At 39.7% G+C, this 23,488-nt stretch overlaps 1 protein-coding gene and 1 non-coding gene across 4 annotated transcripts in view; both read right to left on the bottom strand.

Annotated features, from left to right (window-relative positions):
* The window catches only part of LOC145995985 (ninjurin-1-like), an 82,607-nt gene that overhangs the window by 48,104 nt on the left and 11,015 nt on the right, over positions 1-23,488 (bottom strand). The window contains exon 1 of one of the 3 annotated variants that reach the window (XM_083132103.1): positions 392-507. The exons of the other annotated variants lie outside the window; for them this stretch is intronic. The gene's annotated coding sequence lies outside the window, so the exon portion shown is untranslated. Of the gene's footprint in view, positions 1-391; positions 508-23,488 lie in introns of those variants that run through there. 3 annotated transcript variants of the gene reach the window in all.
* On the bottom strand, positions 12,100-12,173 carry TRNAI-AAU (transfer RNA isoleucine (anticodon AAU)). The gene has a single exon. It is a non-coding gene; the product is annotated as a tRNA-Ile (tRNA).

Below are 23,488 nucleotides of genomic sequence, written 5' to 3'. Positions count from 1 at the left end.
CGAACAGCGAACAAAAAAAAAAACACTCGGAAACCACAGACAAAAACTTTCCCTTGCGAAACTTACAGATTATCTTCACATGACCAAAGTCTCGGTCTGTTTGACTGTTCCCCAGAATCTAGCAGCGAAAATCAGTTGCAATTAGAACACGGTCAATACTGTATCCCGGGATCTCTCGAGCATGGCAGCGCAAGAAGGGGAGAGATCGAGTGGGCGGAGCGAAACAGTACACGCTGATGCAAAGGCTGGTAGCGGCAGTCGTTTTCCCCTCTCCACGCAAACCTGTTCTCTCTTACGTGTTCATTTGTCGAGCCCTCTTGAGTCACTACGTGCCCAGAGACTTCCTTTCGTTCTTTCGTTAGCCTGCTCCAAAGATCGCCAGGACTCCTACCTAGGAACTTCAGTGACAATCTCCCTTCCACGTACTACACCCTGGAATGCATTTTTGCAGACTAACGAGGCTGTAGCGTCTGGACTCAGCCACTAGGACCTTCTCTAGAGCTTCGGAAGGGGGTAAGGGTGGGTCACGGTCCACCCTCCTGGAAAATTAATTTCAATCTAAAAGTATATATTTCACACATATAATTTCATTTTAGTCACAGTAATATATGTCAATTATTATAATGGCGTTGTTGTAACAACATGAAAACTTTAACCCTGGAATAGTACCTAAAAAAATCTATGTTTAATGGTACCTATACGTCCCATAGACGTACACATAAAAAAAGAAGTTACTATACCCTCTATAAATGATTTAATTTTTTTCCATACTCTTCTCGCTGCATTTTAGATACTTTTTATTGTTAATGAATATAATTAAAATAACATTTTTCCGTAAACTCATACATTTTAAACATTTATAAACTAGGTTGCATAGAAAGAGTCATAATATATATGCAAATACGAGTAGGTAACTCGAACAGCAAGAAAATAATAAACAAATAAAGATTATACTTAGGTATAAGACAATCCCTTTAACTAGGAAATGGATGTAAAAGTATTAATGAAGAATACATGAACTAAAATTTACTCTCTATCACTAACAAACAGTCATTTAGACTAGCCACAATAACTAGAAAAAACTTCATGAATAAAAATGTTCACTCCTCCTTCCACATCCAGAACAGTAAATAGTTACAAACAAATCAGTCTTTAAATTATCATTTTTTACAAATGTGGCAAACGATGAAAGAAGCTCGCCACAGATAGGCTTTTTGCAGTTACAGCAGATCATTTTACTCATCCTTCTCTTTTTATACGAGCAGTAAGTACAGTACTGCCTCTTTCCAGATTTCGCTGCAGGTTGAACCACAACAGGTGGATCCACAACGCCAAGGCAATTTTGTATGCTGCTTCTTAGAGTGTGAGGCATATGTGGCTGTTTCATTCGTTCCTTCATCCATGGAAACGTTAGTTGATTTGCCAATTTGATGAGGAACTGAAATCTCGACAAAGGCTCGACGTCGTCATCTTTTTTCTTTTTCTTGTAAAAGTTGAGCACATATATTATGTAAGAGTTGTAGCATGCAATATTGAGCATGTTGTAGAACTGGTTCATTGGCCACCTTCTTGTTTTTCGTATGCAAGAAGTATTCGTGACACACTGGTCAAAGGCATCAACTGCTCCCTTTGTTTGATTATAACACAGAATTACCTCAGGCTTCATACTGTTTTCATTTATTACATCGTCGTCATGCATTGTGGAAATAAGAGTGACCAGTTTGTTAACACGTGGAGTAAATGAAACTGCTGTCGGATCCTCATGAAAAAGAAAGAGCGATGACTGAGGAGGTCGTGAAAGATAACTGGGGTCCACAAACTCCTTAGGAAACTCAGGTTTATTTTTCTTCGTCGTCCCAATCATTGTGAGGCCTCTTTCTGCCATTTTCTTAGCTAACTGGATGCTGGAAAACCAATTATCCATTGTAACATTACGACTTGAATTTTGGATGATGTCTGTTAGCTTTTCAACAAAGTAATCTGCTGCAGGCGTGCCTGAAGGTGTAGTTCCTTTACCAAGGTACGGGATCGCATTTACCATGTAATTCGTTCCTTGGTCGCAAAGCATCACAATTTTTATCCCATACTTTGCTGGTTTGTTTGGGATGTACATTTTGAACCCGACTCGTCCTCGGAATGGCACTAGTTGCTCATCAATTGTCATGCAGGCACTTGGTTCATAATTTGATATGCATTGCTCAATCAGCATGTTCCATATATCCCGTACGGGTGCAAACTTATCAGTTATCTTCCTTTCCTCACGAGTTTCTCGAGAATCAAAGCGAAGAGTGTTGAGCAAGAAGTGATGTCTCTGCACAGAAAATGATGCATGATATTTTTCGCCGCATTCCTTTGTGTCATGTAATGTTTGTAACTTCATATGGTTGTCTTTCTTGGCCCCTGCGAGAATTGTCACACCGAGGAGTGCTCTCAGTTCAGCCAATGAAACGTCCTTCAAAGCAGAAGCATTCTTGTTTTTATAAGACTCCCTTTGTCTTGCAATTTCCTCATTTGTGTTGTGCAGGATCATGTCCAACATTGTTGAGGTAAAGAAGACGTTAAAACATTCAACAGGGTCAGAAACATCTACAGCTTCGTTTTTTGTTTTTCGTTTGACATGTACAATGTTTTTAGCTGCGGCTTTTCCAGATGTGTTAGAAATGGGAACAGTTTTCCAAGCAAACCCGTTAAGCCCGAACATATCGTCACATTCAGGTTTTAATCTTTTGTTTGTTGAATGGTCATCATTTCCTTCGGCTGACCTCTTCCTCTTTTCACCTGACTTTGGAGGTTGTTTTGCAGGTCCTGACTTTTGCTTGCCTTCAGCTCTTGACGAACTTGATTTAGAAACAGATGAAGGCCGAGATGATTGTGCTGCTGATTGAATGATGGCCTCCTCGATATCTTCTTCTTCTGACGAAGGTTCATAGTCTGGGTCCAAGTCGGTATCGTCAGGATACTCAGGAAAGGCATCTTGATCCACTTCAATTTCGTCTTCAACCTCGCTGCAATCGGATTCATCTAACTGAAGTTGCAGTTCTTGTAAAATCTCATCTTCAGTAGTGAATGTTTTGTTTGTGTTTGTGCCAGACATCTGGAACAATAAGGTAGGTACCTATGTAATCATAAACTCATCAACGGTAGCAACACGCCTGGCAAACGTAGGAACACTACCTCATGAATGGTACCAACACGTCTGGCAAACGTAGAAACACTACCACATGAATGGTACCAATACGCCTGACAGGCGCAGGAAAATTTACGTTAAATGGTATCAATACGTCTCACAGGCGTACTAGGCTTTGGAAAAAACAAAACACTGATCTCGACGTGAACTGCTCGGCAATCTGAGGAACACTGACTTGCCAAGAGAGTTTCCGTTGAAGCATACCTGGGAGGCGGGAGTAAGGTTCCCCCCCGAAACAAGATGGCCGCTGTTCTTCCACTGAACTACGTCTCTTAGACGCATAGGTACCATTCCAGGGTTAAACGTACGGAGTGTTTTTACAGGGAGAAACACTATTAATGAGTGGGAATGTGCCTCGCTTCATCACTTGATACAGTGGACAATTATGTAACGTCCTGTGTTCGATTTCAGGGATGGAGTATACTTGTCTAAAGTCAAGAGTTCGACTCCCAGTATAGGATCAGCTACGAGTATTTCTATCATAACTGCAATGTTGCCAGGCCCTCGCAATAAATAGACATATTTAGAGTGAAAATTCAGTTATGACGTCACGGTACTTGAGCATAAATCAATGGTGAGTATGAAGCAATTATCCTGTTATTAAAATTAACTTCTCTCTTGTGTTTTGTCGTCCGCTACCTATTATTATCTCTTGACAGTCTCTCCACTTCCTCGCGACCTTCAACTTGCCGCGATTACGTCACTCTCACCAGACAACATCTTTGGAATGCAGGCATCGGAGTCCGTTCTGCAGGGTTGGCAGTGTATTAATTTTTCCGCTAGATCTAGTGATTTTTGACGTGGTTGTTTGATTTTTTTTAGCTGATTTGCTGTCTCTTGATTTGAAGTAGAGCGCCTTGGTTCGTAGGTCTCTAAACCAGGGAAGCTTCAATGTCCGAACGTGTTGCAGGATTGCCTTACGATATCACCTCTGATGGTTTTGTGTTCAGTCCCCGGCCTGGACAAGTGTAGTCTTTGTATTTGTCCCTTTATCAATTTCACCTAATCGTTAGTTCATCCTAATTAATCTAAAGAAGTGGAAAAATGACTTTAAATGCAAAATAAGTTGTCCATTTATTTCAATTTTGCCTTTTTTTTCTTTTCTTTAATTGTGTACTTTCAGTGTTTAATACTAGTTACGTTTATTGGCTACGGTTGGCAAGGACACTTTACTTTCTCTTGGTAGACAACGCCTTTGTATTAAGAGGCCATGGGCAAAAAGTGGGAGGCAACTGTCCCCCCCCACGCCCCCCATTGATTATAACAGAGACCTTTTAAAGTATAATGAAGTCACTTTTTATCAATAACTGAATGAAAGAAATAAGTGTTGTTTTCCTTCGTATGTATGTGTCTGTGTGTGTGTGTAATTGTAGGCCCAGTCTCGATAGGCCAAGCTGTGCGTAAGTGCAAACACTTAAATTACTATAGTGCGCGTCAAATCTCCTGCATATGGCGATAGCCAATAGCAGCGCACTGCAGCGGTGCCATGTCGAAATCTCACACGAAAAGAGACAGCGTGGTCGAGCGAAACGCCTTGTCACGGAGAGCACGGAACATTAGATAATATAACATATAATAAACATAATGGGAGAAAAGAACATACCTGATTAGGGACTGCATAATTCTTTCAATATTCTCAAGGTGAAAGTTGTAGATCCTTTGTAAGATATTTTGTCCCGTAAAGAGTACGTTATCTTTTTGGTAGTAGAAAATTCGCCACGATCGTAAATCTCAAAGACTGTTCTACGAACTACGTCTTTTTTCAAAGTCATCTAAATTTGTCGTTCTTTTCGGTATATTAATGTGCTTTCTAGTCTAGGTTATTGAAACATTGGAGCAGGCCCCGATCCACATTGTTTTGCCCCCGAACATATCCGAGAAACGGTAGCTTGATTCACACCACACGCTTGAGCTGTTAGATCCTGGCACTTCTTAAAGTCAATTTTACTTCTTTGTTCGTCACTCGAACACTTTTTTTTTTAAAAAAAATGTACACCTGAAAAATCACCTGTCGTGCCTGGCTTCGTACAACACTGTATTTTTCCCTCTTCTCTCGCCATCACTACCACTTGGTTTACTCAACGACATGCTGCACACACACACTAAACACATGAAAAAAACGAACAATGACGGTATCCTCTTCGTCAACTTCTTCTACCATCACTGGGAACGAACGTGCCCTGTTCCCTTAGCTAATCGGAAAGTTTCAGAATGCAACAGGAACGAAGGGAGAGCAAAAAGGATACAATGCAAATACGTTTATAATAACATTGCTTCTACAGAGGGAACGGTATAAGCTACAATCACGCTTGTTTTTCGTACATACTCGCAAATTCATTATCTTTCCATCTGTTGAACTACTGACACTTGAAATAATCTATTTATATCCGAGCGCCAGGTACACGATTTAGTAGCGAGGTGAAACAGCTTCTGAACTAGGCAACGCTGCACGTCCGTGATTCGCTGGTGCTGTTCAGTCGTTCAAGGTCATATGCAGGAGATTTGACGCGCACTCTAGGATCGTAGTTGACAATTTATTCAAAGAGGTTGTTCCTTTCGAACTGCTAGCGACAGTTAGATCATGCCAGTTAGCAACACTGTCCCCGTGCCCGCACTAGATGCAAAGTTTACCCGTGAATGTCAAGGCGGATTTTTGGGCGATGAAATTACACGACGTATTTCCCTGAAAACTATGCAATCATGCATTACAAATCTTGATGCGTGAATCATAAGAGGAAACAGTGGTATGTAGGTACAGAAATCTGCCAATTGAACAAAATTATGAATCACGACCGGCCGTGACCAAATCTCGTTACGTTCATTATTTTTTTCTGCTTCCTGCGATCCGAACCTTATCTACAAGTTGTCGCTTTTCCTCGCTAGATGTCAGCCCAAGCGACACGCATGCTAAGATCTGGTCCAACCCCCCCCCCTCTCCCCTCTCTGTTCAATTCCAAGCGCATATTAGCCTTTTCTTTAGCAAATGACCTTCTCCTTCTAGGCCTCTTCCAGTCTTATAAACACTGCATGCCTGCAATGTTCTCTTTAATTATGATTTTCCCGCATACAAATGTACAGGCCCGTAGCTTAGGGGGGGCAGGGGGCAACTGCCCCCCTGAGAGCATGCTTTGCCCCTCCCTGTGAAAATACAGAATACATTCCTACCTGGAATTCTCACTAATCTTTATAATTATATCATGTGTTACACTAGCAACATAACAAAGACACTAAATTGATTTTGTGATTTATTAGGGTGTATGGGATTCCGTATAATGTCGTATCAGTATGGGGGGGGGGGGATTCCCTTCCAGACCCAGACTTCTGGAAATGATTCCGCAATTTTCAGTATCTAGAACAGTTGTGACATTTTGAGTTGTCTTGTATTACAGGTGCCTAATGTGTTCGGATGTTATTCTTGGATGTGTTGCTATAAACTTCGAACTGCTTAAATTTTTGTTTCCCTAGTCTGCCTTTTGATAATAAAGATTCATGTGGTAGAAAGAGGGAGTGGATATTTGATTTTTGTCACTTAGCATTGCTTTTCTGCCACTTCTAGCTAATCTCAACAATGAATGATGACGTGAAATTGATGAAGAGACACTCATAAACAGTGCCGCAACCACTGGGGGGCAGGGGGCATTGTCCCACACCCGACCTTGGACGGAAATACATTCTAGGGGAAGCAAACACTGAAGTAAAAAAAAACAAGACTAGGAGAATCTAAGAATAGCAGGACAATTGGATAGCTACTTATGATGGAATTAGTTTTTACGTGTTCCTTGCATTTTTCTTCCAGACGGCCAGTTGTACTTGCAAGGGGCACAGAGGGGCAATTGCCCTCCCCTCGATTTAAAATTTTATAGAAATAAAAATACATTTTGTAAAATTTTCTTGCTCGCTTCGCTCGCAATATCTGCTGGTCTTATGGTCCAAGTTCATAGCTATGGGGCGGCGGGAGTCGGCCCTGGGAGTCAAACAATCTATATGGGGGGGGGGTGTTAAAGAGAATGCCATGGCGCCCCGTAGAATTATTTGCGCCCTACTAAATCAATTTCTCAAGGGACCCATGTTTTAATGTTTTAGCAAGTACAAAAAAATGTATTACAAATTTTTACACAATTCATGAAAGTGTAAATAATATGTAACCATTATTATTTAATTAATTCGATTTTTCTTGCATAACACAACACAATGGTGTTGTTGGATTCTCGTTAGATTCCTTTGTGCGTAAAAATCTTGCATACTGGAAACTAGAGGGAATCATTATGAAGCATGATTTATAAAGGGCTCCCTTAATCAGTTCTGCAGAGAAGCCCAAAGTTGTTGGTGCATATTAATCATCTATTAACATTATCGACCTGTAAATATCAAGTATATACAGTCCCTATTAGTCAACCTAGGTATTTACGTTAAACTTTATATTCTTTGGCAATCTGGAAAGGTCATTATCGAAATATTGCTATTTGATGTTGCTCGAAGTTTTTTGTTCGTTGCAGTTTCAAGATATCATCCCTTTTCTGTTACTTATCTATTTTTGGGGAGGGGCAAGTGCCTCTGTGTACCCTGCTATATATGCCAATGCGACATAATATATTAAAAATTTGCCCCCTCTAGGTTTGACTTCGCCCCCCTACAAAGAATTCCGGGCTACGAGCCTGCAATTGTACTGGGCAACTACACTTGTCAGTGACGTGCCATAGGATTTCATAAAACGGCTACTTTTAGTAATTTGTGCCATAATTTGCCATCTATTACTGTATTCTTTTTCTAGGAATTTTGGGCCAAATGAGGGTTATGACCCCGACGCAGTGACGTCGCCAAGCTAACGGATAGACGCAAATCTGTTCTACTTCGGCTGTTAAAATTATCGTTTTATTTCTTTCTCCTTTTTCGTCTCTTTCTGTATTCTTTTCCCCTCCTTTTTTCTTTCTTGTTTCCTTTTTCTTTTTTTCGATCTCTCTATTTGTCTCATGGTTTATCTTTATACCTCACTCTTTTACCTTCATTTTTTCTTTTTCTTTCTTCCTCTCACTCTCTCTCTCTCTCTGTGTGTCATTCAAGCTCTACTACACTGATGCCAACCGTAGGGACATGTCCCTACGCATATTTCACCCACGTAGAGACAGAATTCGCCAAATTAGGGAAAACGTAGGGACTTTTTTCAATGTTGGAAAATAACATTTTATTGTGCAAAGGTGCAAATCTCCCATCAGAATTTTGGAACATGTTATCGGTTACCAAGAACTTTGAAGGCAAGTTCTCTTTTGAAAACATTTCCACTCTCGCGAAAATAGTGCTAACATTACCACATTCTAACGCAGAAACGGAAAGAATATTTTCAATGTTAAGTGATACAAAAACAAAAGAAAAAGATAAATAAAATGGGACCAGAATTGTTAACTTCTTTGCTAGTGATAAATTATTTCCTTCAGGCACGAGAAGAAGAGACTGCAAGAAATACAGCATCACCAACCAACATCTATCTCTTCACAGCAGCTGCGTGTATGACTTCAAATAACATAATCAACAGTAAACTACTCACCATTATTCATAAATTGTGGAAGCATCGAGCAGAAACATTTGGTAAGAAAATGTGTATATTTTATCTTCTGTCTTGCATGCTCGTGACCTGGTGTTTTTTTAGTCGCTTTACTTGGCGTAGGGACATTTGGTCAGTTGTAGGGACATTCCCGAAAAGTGGTTGGCAACACTGCAAGAACAAAGTAAATGTAAGCAAAACCACGTGACCTCTGAGGAACAGTTATTTTCCTATGTGTTAGTTCCGATGTTGTGTTGCCCATAACTATATCGGTACAGCGCACAACTTCAATATAGCAGCTACGTTGATAGGTATGGCTTACCACACGCACTATAATCTGACGCGCAAGATTCGTGCACTGCTGCCATTAGAGTAACCAATAGGACTTATCGCATGGTACCCCACGTATCGCTATGCTCTCTTAGCGGCCAGAGAATAGTAAAAATTAGTGGCGCCAATTTTAATGGGCCTTTAGGGTTCTAGCCCACCCAATAATTCGTCCTGTTGTTGTTATTATTGTTATGTATTTGTTATCGCCGGTCTCCGTAGCGGAGTGTGTTGTTGTTGTTGTTGTTGTTGAAACACTGGCTCGGTTGCTTAGTGTTAGAGCAATCGCACGGTATGCCAGAGCCCCGGTTTCGAGTGCTGGTAGAGCCTGCATTTTTCGCTGAAATATCTACCTAGTATATCTCCTGTGTGTGCCTAATTTAATGAATTGACATTTCTACGCTGGGAGGAACCAGGCAACGTCTAAACTCCGTACCAGCTAACTGTAAACCAGGCGAACGAGAACAAGTCTCTGCGCAAGTAGTGACGCGAGACGGCTCCACCTAAGAACAGTGAGAGAAGAGGGGATTGTGTAATGGGCGACTGGAGTTACCCGATTTTCTCCTTCTCTCTGTAAGCGTTGCAAACTTTTGAAAAGGAAAATACCGAACGCACATGACAAACGGACCGTATTTTTGTCTCCAGGTCCGTACGATTGGATTAAGAATTTCTTAGGGAAATATTAGGGATAAAACTGCAAGAGCAAATTTTCACAAGCCGTGCATTTAGCGTAGGTACTGGACCGTACGTCCGTACATGCCATGAAATTTCCGTAGTACATGAACGGTCAGAACAGTACGGTTGGCAACGCTGTGCTTTCACCACTCGATTTTCCTCCTCCTCCTCTGCCGATATGCGCGGCTCTGCTCTACAGTTAGCTGATACAGGGTATACGTCTACAGTGTTTCAAAGGCAACAGATCCTGTTGCGGTAGCACGTGCAGAGACGATTCCACACAGGTAAAACAGCGACAGCGAAAAATCAGGCGAAGCCAGACCGGCTCGGTAGCTCAGTGGTGTCGACCTCTGTGGGGGAGTTCATCAGTTGGCCCCCGTGGCGGAGTGGTTAGCTCAGCGCGCTACAACGCCAGGGGTCCCGGGTTCGAATCCCGGCTCGGGCGTGGATGATTGTGTTTGTTTGTCCTGATGAAAAATGAGAATTAAGAGAAATTGATATATATGAATTGAATGTGTGTGGGGGTCTTCCTTTAAACAAGAAATAGTGATTACCACAGCACTGTACAATGCCAGGAGCTCCCAGGTTCGAATCCCGGTTCGGACATAGATGTCTGTGTTTTTCCCAATGAGAATTCAGAGAATATAGAGAAAATTGAAAGACGTGTGAAATTGAGAAAATAGTGAAAAATGGCACGGTATGCCAGAGACACGGGTTCCAGTCCTGGTCAAGCCTACATTTTTCACTAAACAATCTACGTTGTTTAGCATTTGTTGTATAATTGAGGGTGTTATTGATTTCCATTACACGAAAGCAACGATTAGATTGGGATCATACACCTTTGAATAAGTACCAAAAACATCTATGCACACTACTACTTGTAATAATATGCAGAAAATATTAATCAGTAACTTTACTTTTCGTCAACTGGATGTAACTTCCTATTCTGTTATTCAATAAATATAAAATTCTGTATGTTTTTTGACATTATTTTCCTTGCCAGAATAGTTGTTTTATACAAACGTAAGGGATGTAAGGGGTGACCTTCCATGTAGTACACCCTACTGCCAACCTCACTTTCACGCAGTACACCTTGGACTGCATTTTGCAGACTAACGAGGCTCTGGCGACTGACCCTATGGCCAGTATAATTCTGTGTGTTGTCCTGTTTTTTGTCCCTATGTGTGCTGAGTGCGTCTTTACAGCGTCAGCTTTTAACTGGTCAGAATATTTTAAGATTTTAGTTATGCACCGTTAGAGTTGTTATTTGTAACGGTAAGGGACTGGGACCCCGTATAATGTGACGGCTACAAAATAGCCTAAGTGCTGACGTAGCCAAAATTTTAAATTCAAATTGAAATTATACAAATTTAAACGATCTTAACTACACGTAAAGTAGATAATGAATGCGTGCTGTTATATCTCTATTCTTCTATGTTTTTTGTCCAATCATTTTATACTAACAACGCAATATTAATTCATTTTTACATTATCAATAATTCTATAAATTATATTAATGTATTAATTTAAACATTATTATTATCATTATTATCATCATCATTATTATTCTGAGATACTTGGTTGGGACCCCCCTCAAGAAAATATATGTCTAGATACGTGTCTGGACAGAGGCACTGTCAAGCAGCACAATAGATTTTTTTCTTCCATGAACAGAGCGAAAGCTTGCAGTATTTGCATTTACGTTACACAACCTTTATAACCGTAAAAAAAATCTGAGCTGGTCTGGAAAATAGTGAGAGAGACTGCATGTGTGCACTTGCATTATCGCTAACACTGAAAAGGGATTAGTTGCTCAGTGTTGCCAACCGCATGCTTAAAAAGGGGTTAAGTGACTCAGTGTTGCTAGACACAAATACGGAAAAGGAATGGTGACTTGCATTATCGCAGTGCAAAGAGAGTAATTGCTCAGTGTTGCCAACCGCATGCTTGAAAGGGGGGGGTTACTGTCTCAGTGTTGCTATCCACAAATACGGAAAACGAATGGTGAGCGATACAGGTTACGACACTTTTCTACTTCTCCAGGTTAATCGCGCCAATGAGAATGGATGGTGAATTGAGGCTGTGGATTTTGTGAGAAGTGTAAATAAATATTGACACACTCGAATTTTAATTAACAGCTTACGTAAATTTTTATTCGTATTGTTTTCTTAGGACCTTTTAAGCCGATCGGAAAAGTTTGTATTCAAAGCATTGAATTTTAATGCTTATCATCTGGCATGATGTTTGCTCGAGAAAAATAAACACAATGATAGCAAATTAAAGATATGTGTATTTTTACAATATATTCGAGAAACCTTACTTTGTAAGAAATCTACTTATTGAAAAAGTGCAGACATGTAAAAAAAAACAATGGCCAGTGTGGGGATCGAACCCACGACATTCGCGTTATTAGCACGACGCTCTAACCAACTGAGCTAACCGGCCACTTCGTATGATCTTTGCAACACAATCACATTCATTATTATCAGGCACGTATCTAGAATATTTTTTGTTGGGGGGGGGGGGGGGGGTCCGAACCAAGTGTTTCAGAATTAATATGTAAGTATGTTATTATAAGGCGCTGTGCCTTGGACTCCGACTACGGGATGGCACGGCATGGGCTCGATTCCGTCTGGGTTCAGTCTCTCGGTTCTCGGCCTGTGTATAGAACCGGTGGCAACCCATCATCGTGAGGAAATTGGGGAGCTACGAGTGAGTAGCGTAATCCGGTCATAATAATCTCCTATAACGGCTGAGGATTCGACGTGCTGACCCCACGTTACCCTATTACTACACATGTATGTAGTATTGTGGGAGGGACTGGCAGTCTGGAGATAGGCCGAGGCCCTTACAGGGCTGTCGAACCACGGGTTATTATTATTATTATTATATATTTTTATTGATAATAATATGTAAATTAATTAATATTGTATTTTTATTATTACATTAATAGGTAAAGAGACAGTATAAGAATATAGACATAGCAGCAAGTATTCATTATCTAGCTTACGTGTAATAAAAATTGGCAAAATTTGTGTAAAACAACTCTCCTGGCAAGGAAATTAATGCCAAAAATATAAACAAGTGATTACTTACTTGTTTAATAACAAAAAAGGATGTTCCTGATTAATGCACATAATTATTATTATTAGTGTGAAAAATATTTGGTACTGTTATTCAAAGTAGAATGATCCCAACCTAATCCACACCTTCCTAAACAAGTATACTTTCATTATATAATTTTAGAACTTGTAAAGGGCTTCGGGGGGAGGAGGGTCCGGACCACTTGCACTCTTCTAAATATGTCCTTGATTATTAATATTTACCTAATTTTATTTGCGGTATATTGAAAGAAACTCAGTCGCCTCTACGTAACTTGTGATTCAGAACAGTTTCCTTCGGTACAGCGCTGTCATTCCATACAGTGGGGGGGGGGGGGTGAGAAGTTAAAACCCTATATTTATTAATTTCTCTGAGATTTCCGATACGGGGCTTTTAGTTGATGAATCATTAGGCTTGTTACTGTTATCAAGTATAGCTATTATAATCCTACAAGGAAACAACATTAAACATGAGGCAATGGAATAGCTGGCAGCGTTTTTCAAAAGCAAGCATTAAAGAGAACCTTAGGTACTGAAATTGGTGCATAAAAAAAAACAGGTATTTCATAACTACACACCAAAACTTACGAACAAAAATGTGAAACAAAATATAAAGATCTTAACAGAAGAAGATTTTTTTGACAACAATAGAGTGGGATGCACAAGTATTGCAGAAATTATCCATGACTATTTTTGTTAATTTTCCTCTTGCATCCTACGTGTTTTTAAGGAATAGATTTTTACGCATACTGCTGCACAAGTTGTCAGTTGTCTGTTGAAGAGTTGTTGGTGTTAGGTTTCATTGCGTAAACAAATAGAATAAACACAGCGATTGAAAATTTGCTTGGTAATACTTATGCATAATTCGAAATGGTAAAGTTCCCTGTGCATATAGCACCGTGCCACGAAGCACATTTAGGGGGTGTGGGGGTAGGACCCCACATACTCTCGATCTAGACCATTTTGGAGGTGATGTGATCAGCACCACGCTCCGGCAGCCTTTACTCCCCAGGGTTGCCTCCAGGTGCCTATTAATTTAAGGCTGGGTGAGCCCCAGAGCCGCTTTATGCGAGGACAAGGCCGAAAAAATTCCGACCTTAGATCATCCACTCCGGGAATCGAACCCGGGTCTCCCACGTGGCATACCGACTAGACCACCGCGAAATAATGAAGTAAATTGTATGAAAAGAAATAATAATAAGAAAAGCAATTCTGGTTGACTTATTCGAAATGTTGAAAAGAAGTAAAGGTAGAGTCGAACATGTTCTAAATTCTAAATTCAAAAAATGCACGTAAAGGAAATTGAAGAAGATTGTTAAAGAAAATAAATTTGACTTCACAAAGAGCTAAGTAAAAACAACCGCAACTTACAGATTTTCTTGGAAAAGGGTGGAACTGCGGCTTTATACTTGGATTCCGAAAGGCGAAAGAAAACAGTTTTCACTATAAATGAACGTACTGTACTAGTGCCAAGCTGAAAGTGCAGGAGACCTTAGAAACAAGAGAAGGTCGCGAATTACATTTTTTTCACTGTCATTTGGAAACGTGGGGAAATACAACAAGGAAGTGCAAAGGTGTTACACGTAAGCAAAGGGATAATCAAAGTTGCCAACTTCCCACTTTATGACTAGTTACGTAATACTATGCAAACCGAGACGTGCTCATGGAGGGAGGGTTGATGGGAGACCATAACCAGTGGAGTGTCCAAGCAGGAATTAGTGGGCCCTGTGCCCCAGTATTAAAAAAAAATAATAAGCACGTCAAAAGCAGGAAAAGATGGCAAAATGAGGTTGACTACTTAAAAAAATATACGTAATACTCTCTTTTCAAAATCCTGGGTACGCCACTGAATATAACCCCCCCTTTGTTCAATTTTAAAAAAAGGATGCGTATAGTCAGAGCCGGGAGGGTCAACTTAGGGAGGGGCAACTCCGGCACTTGCCCGAGGCCCTGCGCCTAAGGGCCAGATAAAAATAATTCTGTATGTACGGTTTATTGTGAGTTTATATGGCGCTAATATTTCCAATCACAGCCAATAAGGACCTCGGCCTATCTCTCTCGACTGCCAGTCTCCCTCCCACAATCCTACCTAGAAGTGTGGAGATCTTCAACCGGTAATGGGATGACGTGAGCACGTCAACCCCCAGCCGTTATAGGAGATGTTTATGACCGGGTTACGCTGCTCACTTGTAGCTCCCCAATTTCCTCACGATGGTGGGTTGCCACCGGACCTATACACAGGCCGAAAACGCAGAGACTGAACCCAGGCCAACTCGAACCCATGCCGTCCCACAGTCGGAGCTCAAAGCACAGCGCCTTATGGCCACAGCGAAAATATTATTTTATATGAAACAATGAGAATTGACTAAGCGTGAAAATTCAATGAAAAGTAAATAAAAAAAGAATTATGACGGACATATGATTAGGAATTGCCACTTTGATGAACACACCCAGTTTTGCAATTAAATATATTGAACGTAGCAACAAGAAACACTAATTTACATACTTTCATTAGCCTCCCATACTTCGTGGTTCTAACTTTGAAGACTTTGAAGCTAATTGTTCTTCATCCCTGTAATCAAGGGGTCCCGGGTTCGATACCCGGTGGAGGTAAATTGTCCAGGCCCCGCACCCACGTAAGTCATATGACCCTGTACTAAGTCATATTCTCCCTGTACGAAGCATCTGGTTAAGAAATAGGCTTACATTCTGTTCACCTAAATATGTCATGAATGTGCAAGAAAGGAGAATGGCTGAATTTTGCAGCCATCGTCATAGCAACAAGCAACTGGCACTTTTTGCTGTGCAAGAGGCAAAAATTCTGGCCAGTGTGGGGGTCGAACCCACGACATTCGCGTTATTAGCAAGACGCTCTAACCAACTTTTTTTTTTTTTTTTTTATTTCACTATTCTTTTTACATCAATGGATTTTTTTCCTACATGTATACATACAATTACATTACATCCAGATATTTACCAAAATATTGTGACAATCTGACATTTTGTTTTTTTGATTGTTTCCATCTAGATCTTTTAAGATACATTGTATATATTGTGATATTTGGTTCAAACTTTTTGCTATATATATAGTATATTGTATGTGCTATTAGCCACACAATAGCATTTTGTTTCTTTACAGGGAAATATTTGAAGTCTGGTAATATACATATTTTTGCTTGAAAGCATGTTGGCGATATACGACATATTTTGGCAAGGCACATAATGAGAAAGGCCCAAATTTCTGGAATTCCTTTACATGTAGTGAGGCGATGTTCATTTGTATCCACCTCTCCACATTGTCTACACTCATTTGTTGGTAATCTTTTTATTTCATTTAGTCGAACATTTGTTGGAACTAGATCATGCACCAGGGTATACCACAAACTTCGTATGTCCGTGTCAAGGAAAGGCTTGTGGAGATTTTGCCATACATTTGACCAAATAACATTAGGAAATTTTTTCTCTATTCGACTCTGCTGCAAGATAAGTTGTCGTTGAAAATGTTCATACAAATATTTGGACAAAGTATTCTCCTTCAAATCCATGGGAAACTCCACATAACTCCATTCTTGTACAAAAATTCGTATATACATAGGGTGCTTTGTTAGTTGAGACAAGTTGGGTGGATTTTGCGGTGGCAACGTATCGGTAAATATACGCAACCACATTGATGTAATCGACTGTTCGATTAAGTACAATTTATAATTTCTAGCTAAAAATAGCGACTTACATTTATTTTCAATATTCCATAGTTCTAGACCACCTGTCATTTGTGTTTGGCACATGATCGGGAAAGGTACCCGAAAAAAATGTCCGTACCACATGAACCATCCCACAGCAGACTTGATTTGTCGGAGATATTGCTGTGTGATTGGCAACACTTGAGCGACATAATTTAATTTACTAAAAATAAAAGTGTGTAGGAACCAAACACGCTGAATTAAATTGAGTTGTCTGCCTCTCATTTGATAGCACTGTAACCTGATTTCGCTTACAATTTTCGTCCAGTTTAGGTCCAGCATTCTGGATTCGGTAGTATGAAAAGTAATGCCCAGTATTTTGAGTTCGTTTACATATTGTATCCCTATGTCCGGATTTTCTTGCTTCCAGGTGCCAACAGGTAAAGCTTTTGATTTTGTCATGTTTACCTCCGCTCCGCTGGCAGAACAATACAAACACATTGCATTTAGTATATTTTGAAGTTGGTTCGTTGTTGTTACACAAGCTGATAAATCGTCTGCGAATGTAAACACTTGCGTTTCAAGGAAAGCACTCGCTGCGGGTGGGGCTCGGCACTGAATATATCGGAGTAGCGGGTCCAAGGTCAAAGCGAAGAGAAGCATACTCAAGGGGCACCCCTGGCGAATGGATCTCGTCACGTGTATTGCAGGAGTCACGAATCCATTGATAAGAAGACGGGAGGTTGCCTTTCTATAGAAACTTTGCAAAACAGATATAAAAGCTTCACTGAAGCGATAGGCTCGAAGTACTTCAAACAAATATTGGTGAATTACAAGGTCAAAAGCTTTTGTAAAATCAAAGGATAGGACACAAGCTGATGTTTGTTGCATTTCATAATAAGATATGACATCACGTATACCCGCCACCGTTGAAAATATATTTTGAGTTTTACTGACACATGTTTGCTGTGAACTGAGTAAGGAAGATAATATAGGTTTCAGTCTATTAGCCAAGACTTTGGCCATAATCTTATAGTCACAGTTTAGTAAAGTAATGGGCCTAAAGTCAGTCACTGCACTCGGACGCGTTTTTTTGGCAATCAGTACAATTATACCTTCATTTTGAAGCACGCATTTGTTTCGAAAAGCATCTTGTATTATCTTGACCAATTCATGTTTTATAATATCAAAAAAACGTATATAAAATTGGTAGCCTATGCCATCGTTCCCAGGAGTGCGCTTAACGTTACAAGTACGCAGTGCTTCATACACCTCATCGACGGTGACTTCACTATCTAACAAAGTTCTGTCTTCGTCCGTCAAAAATGTATTTACCGAGGTGAGCAATTGTTGTGCAGCCAATTGATCTAATTCTTTACCAGTATACAAATTATTATAATACGTGTAAAACGCCTGTGATATACCTTGTTGAGTTCTATGTGTATCTCCGCCAGAATCGACAATATTGTTTATCAAAAGAGCTCTCTTTTGTTTTTGTGTTTGTACATAGTGAAATAAAGAGGTTCGTTCATCTTGCAAGGATGACGCATGAGTAGCTCTTATCTTTATACCCTCCAAATGATGCCGTTGCAACGTAAGGATTTGTGCTTTGTATTTTTGTATCTGTGGATAATGTTCGGTGACGTCAGGTCGCATACATAACTCATGTAAACATTGGTAATAGAAGTTCAACATTAAGTTCCGGTCACGTGCACTCTCTTTCCCTAGCCATTGAAAATAGGATTTTATTCGAGGTTTTACGTATTTTACCCACCACGTATTGTAATCAGTATAGTGTTTTTGTTGCCGGCACCAATACTTCCATTTTTCTTCAAACATATCATTAACATTAGGCTGTTGAAGTAGGGCAGAGTTCATTTTCCAATAGGACGGACCCCAAACTAATTTAGATTCTTGTAGATTAATACTCATTCTGATTGCTATATGATCTGAAAAAGGTACCGGCAAAGCATCTATTGTCGTCACATATTTTATAGTATGACCAAGTGTATAGAATCTGTCCAATCTAGAACCTGCTTTGTTATTGAAATAGTAAACACTATGTCCTTTCGTTTTTCGGTCCAGATATCCTTCAGCTGTAAATCGCTGATTAAGGTCGTTAATGCTAAACTATTTTGAAACTTACCTACACAATCACATGATCGCAGAACTTGATTAAAATCACCACCTAGGATTATACACGAATCATTATTTGGAAGTAAGTATACTATGTCAGTCTGGTAAAATTGTTCCCTTTTCCATCTGTTTTGCTGTCCTGAGGGGGCGTAGATATTAACAAAAGTATAGTGTTGACTTTGAAAACTAATTCCCCTCCCATCGACTAATTTCTTTACATTTTGTATTTCTATACCACTTTTAATTAAAATTGCGGTCCCTCTTCCGCTTGTCCCCAAGTTGACAATAGCCTCGTACCCATACAAGAAGTTAAAATCTACAATACAAACTTCCTGCAAGTATAAAATGTCAATCGAGTGAATTCGGACAAATTCCGCAAGCAATTTGCATTTCACTGGAGTCAAGATCCCATTGATATTAAGGGTACACAGACGAGTACTGTAATTCATGCACAATTGGAAGTTATAATAAACTGAATATAAGAATACCACGTAAATGTGCATTTTTGGTGCTCAATTACACTAAAGTAAGTATTTTTTTCTAAGTGGTTTCAGAATGATAATAATCGTTCATGTGCATGACACAATTTACACTATTTTTTCGACCTGTTATTATATCGATATTCATCTTGTAACTCACTATCATGTAATATGTAACATTTCACTGTATGCATTAGGAAAGTAAACTAATTTCTGTCCCGCACTACACCCGTAAATCATTCTCATCTCAAAACATAAACCAACATTTCTCCTTACACAAACTACCTAATGAAGGGAGGTAAATGTTTGCCTGATTAGAACTGTCCACAAAAGAAAACTAACCTTGCTTACATTCTTCAACATTACTAAACTCTAATTTCTGCCCAGAATGCATTAACTATGCTTTCCACTAAATAAATCTGGGGTAAGTTTGTTACTCGTCGAAGGTTTCTCTTTAATTACATTTCCTGAATGACTTGTTAAACTACCCTTTGAAACATCTTGTTTTGGGGTACCAGGTTCTACTCTAAATTCGTTATGAACTTTTGTGGAACTTACGCATTCATTATTTTTCTTCTTCTTTCTACGTAGCACCATGGACTCTTCCGCCACTGACCGTAACCTTGATACAGATCTTGACCGTGATTTCCTAGGAGAGGTAACTACGGGGAATTCTGCCTCCGCGATCAAAGCACTTGGGGGTGAGGGCGGGGGTATGTGATGCATCTCCTCCGAAATGGTCAATGTTGGCTGCTCCATTTCTTCCCTTTCTGTTGGTGCATTCTTCTCACTAACTTCCTGTCTGGTACCTGTCTCCTCGTCGGTGATTCTGGGGCTATCCGTGTTCCCTCCATTGCTATCTCCTGACGCTGGGACTGCAACTAACGGAGCTGAATCTCTTGGTTTAGTCCGTACGGGTAGCACAGTTGGTTCATATACCATCGGTACATTGTCAACGGGTAGATTAACCGGACCCCTGCGGGGCTGATTCCCTGAGGATCGACGCTTAGGGCACTGAGCAACTACATGATCCTCCCCCGAACACGCGAGGCACGTACGCACCTGCCCAGGGTATGTTACCCAATAAGAGTCTCCATTCATTGTTACATATGAGGGTATGGGTTTACGTAGTATCATTTTAATCAAGACACGTCCAGTTCGAGTAGGGTAAATGTGATCTACAGAGTATGTCTCGTCTTCAATTTTTAACACTTCCCCATAAGACCTCATCACACGACTTATCACTTCTGCACTTAATTCAATTGGGACTACATGGATTCTGACGATTACATGCCGCTGGTGGGCCCATTCTACTTCAACTTTATGATCACCATCTACGTCACTATAGATTACCTCAGCACCAAAATCATTTAGTAACCTTTCTCCTACCACTTTTGTCGCAAATTTCACGTACAAACACTTACGAAAGTAATCTATTTCAAAACTGAGCACTTGGTTCGTAGGCACTTGGTAGACATCATGAAACCATCGATGAAAATCCAATGACGTAGGTCGCGTTTTGACCTCACGGAAAACAAATTTCAAGGTGTTTTCTCTTTGTGTATTCATCGTGAACTATTTCATCGTATCTTCACTGGCGCACGGTAATTGTAGTCAAAACCTCGCTTGCACTCGGAAGGAAAAAGAACTAACACAACACTAGCAAACCGTATACGGCCCTAGCTAACTCGGACAGTTCGATCACTAAGCCTTCTCACGCGAAGAGCGGAGCGCGGTACGAACTGATACCTGCACGATCTGCAGGCAGACTACCAACTGAGCTAACCGGCCAGCAGACTTTCGTTTGTGACATTGATAACTGTTCTTCGGGCACTCGAGTTATGTTTATCACGTCTGAAGTCATTAACAACCGGTTCTCTGGAAGTCACATTACGAGGTTTCTAAAAGTCAGTTACGTTTGGCTAATGCAGTGCTATCTTCTCTGAACAATAATAAACTAGTGATTTCCTCTCATTCCAGTGCTCGAAGTAAGGGGCGATGTGGGGGTGGTATGCCCCAGATAGCAAAAAAAAAAAGAAAAGTAAATCCCCCTCCCCAACTGTCTCCTTGGCACTCACGATCTTTAATCGGTCAGTTCAAAATAAAATTTTCACCCTAACGAGGTGGAATTTTAGCGGCCCTACTTTCATCCTGCCATCCCAACTTTTCACCCCCAAAAAAAACCTTGACCATGTTACAACATCAGAGAGAATTATCGTAGAGAATGTTATTGGATGTGATAGGTAGATTAATAGTTCCATATTGAACATAGTTTTGTAATTAAATATAATGATCATCACACCCTGGCACATCGGAAATTAAAAGAAACACTAATTTAAAAACTTTTATTAACAATTTAAAATCCCATAATTCTTGGTTTATATATGTAATATACCGGGTGTCCCAAAAGTCGCTTGACCAACTAATAAATATTTGAAAACAATACTTGTGTTACTAAATCACACAAGTATTGTTTTCAAATACAAATATTTATTTCCCGGTCAAGCGACTTTTGGGACACCCGGTATAAATTAATTGTTTATTAATTGTGATAATGGTTATATTGTGATCAGGTGTGGCGGCAGTGGGCCACGAGGGGGTGCTAGCGCACCCCTTACTTTTCTTCCGCACCCCCTTCAGCACCTCTTATGTTCAACTGGAAACACTAACCTTGAGAGTTTTATGTCATGTCGTCACAGTAGCGTACGCAGGATTTCATCAAGGGGGGTGTTATTTCTAAAACTTTTTTTCCAAATTCACATTACCATTGTTTTATTATACTTGAATTAAATATTAATAATAACAATTAATTAATAATACTTATAATTAATTAATTAGCTGAATAATACAATAATACTACAAATACCACTACTGCTACTATTAAGTAGTAGAGATCTACATAAATATTGTATTTATGAAAACAATAGAACGAAATTACTTTCTAGTCATTCGATTTTTATCAAATCCTGGGAGCATTTTTTTTTGTTTCTTTGTTACGAGATAATTGTCTGGTCAACGAGGTGAGACATTTCAAGGGTGAAGAAGATCCATAAATACAAGAAAATATATTAAAATAAATTGAAATAATCAAAGTATGGAACTCATCCAAGGAGCTGCGGTGATCTGGTTGGTAGAGCGTCTGACAAGTGACAATCACGCGGGAGATCCGGATTCGATTCCCGAAATTGGTCGGAATTTTTCCGGCTTTTTCCCCGCATAAATGTCCCCGATAATTCACATTTGGATTATCTCGCTGTTCTTACCAACAAAACATTTTACAATAGTTAAGCTTATTGTCGTTTTAATAATTGTCTAGTCAACAAGGTGAGACATTTTAAAGAGAGACATTCAAATGAGCTGTGGTATACTACTTCTACTACTACTACTACTACTACTAATAATAATAATAATATAATAATTTGAATTATTATTTCCATGCAGCATGGAGAAAAGCACAGCATTCCAAACACACGCGTCTTTCAGAGTGATGCCTTGAAAATAACCACGAGATTATGAGGTTAGGTTAGGGTAACTATGATTTAAAAGAGAAAAAAGTTGATTTGTATCTCAGTTGCAACAATGTTCAACACACTGGCGTACGCAGGATTTTTTTTTTCGGGAGGGGCTGGAATAGTAAATGTGGATAGTAAATGGCTTCGATTTGGAGGGCAGGATGCATAATAAAATATTTCGTATTTTTGGAGCTTTTCAGTCTATTAAAATTGTATTCAAAGAGAAAAATGGTAATCGGGATTCACTTTAAAAGAGGTTTCGCATTTACACATTTTGATTTTTTAAAGTTCTTAACGGATTTTTATTTGAAAATTCTGATTTTATCAAAATTTCGGTAGGGGCTGGAACACCATCGGCCAAACCCTCTACGTACGCCAGTGTTCAACGAACATGTATTTTGTGTGTGTGTGAACAATGAGAATTAACTAAATAAAGTTATTGGTACGTTGTAAGAGGCTAATGTATAGACAAAGGCTAGGCGGACAAGAACACAGTCACCAATTCGCCTTCCCATTATATATAGTAATATTATTGTCCCAGATCTTTGACTGTGAAAAATTGGCCATTTAATTTTTTTCAACAGCATTTTTCATAATATTTCACAAGCACTGAAAGAGATGCCGATATACATACGTACTACTTTCCTGTACTGGCGACAGCCTCTATAAAGACCAGCGGCCTTTTTTCTTTCTTTCGTCAGCATTGTTGTTATGATTTTTTTTCTTTCTTCAAGTGGTCTGTTTGTGGTTTTCGATAATTGCCTACAGCAGGGGTTCCCAAACTTTTTCGTTTCACGGCGCCTTTAGTGTTTCAAGATTTTCCCGCGACGCCCAAGTCAGAATGTAGGCCTA

The sequence above is a fragment of the Lepisma saccharinum genome, chromosome 12 (assembly GCF_977018435.1).
Source record: "Lepisma saccharinum chromosome 12, izLepSacc3.1, whole genome shotgun sequence".
NCBI classification, from domain to species: domain Eukaryota; kingdom Metazoa; phylum Arthropoda; class Insecta; order Zygentoma; family Lepismatidae; genus Lepisma; species Lepisma saccharinum.
This window is presented reverse-complemented; position numbering and strand designations above follow the sequence as displayed.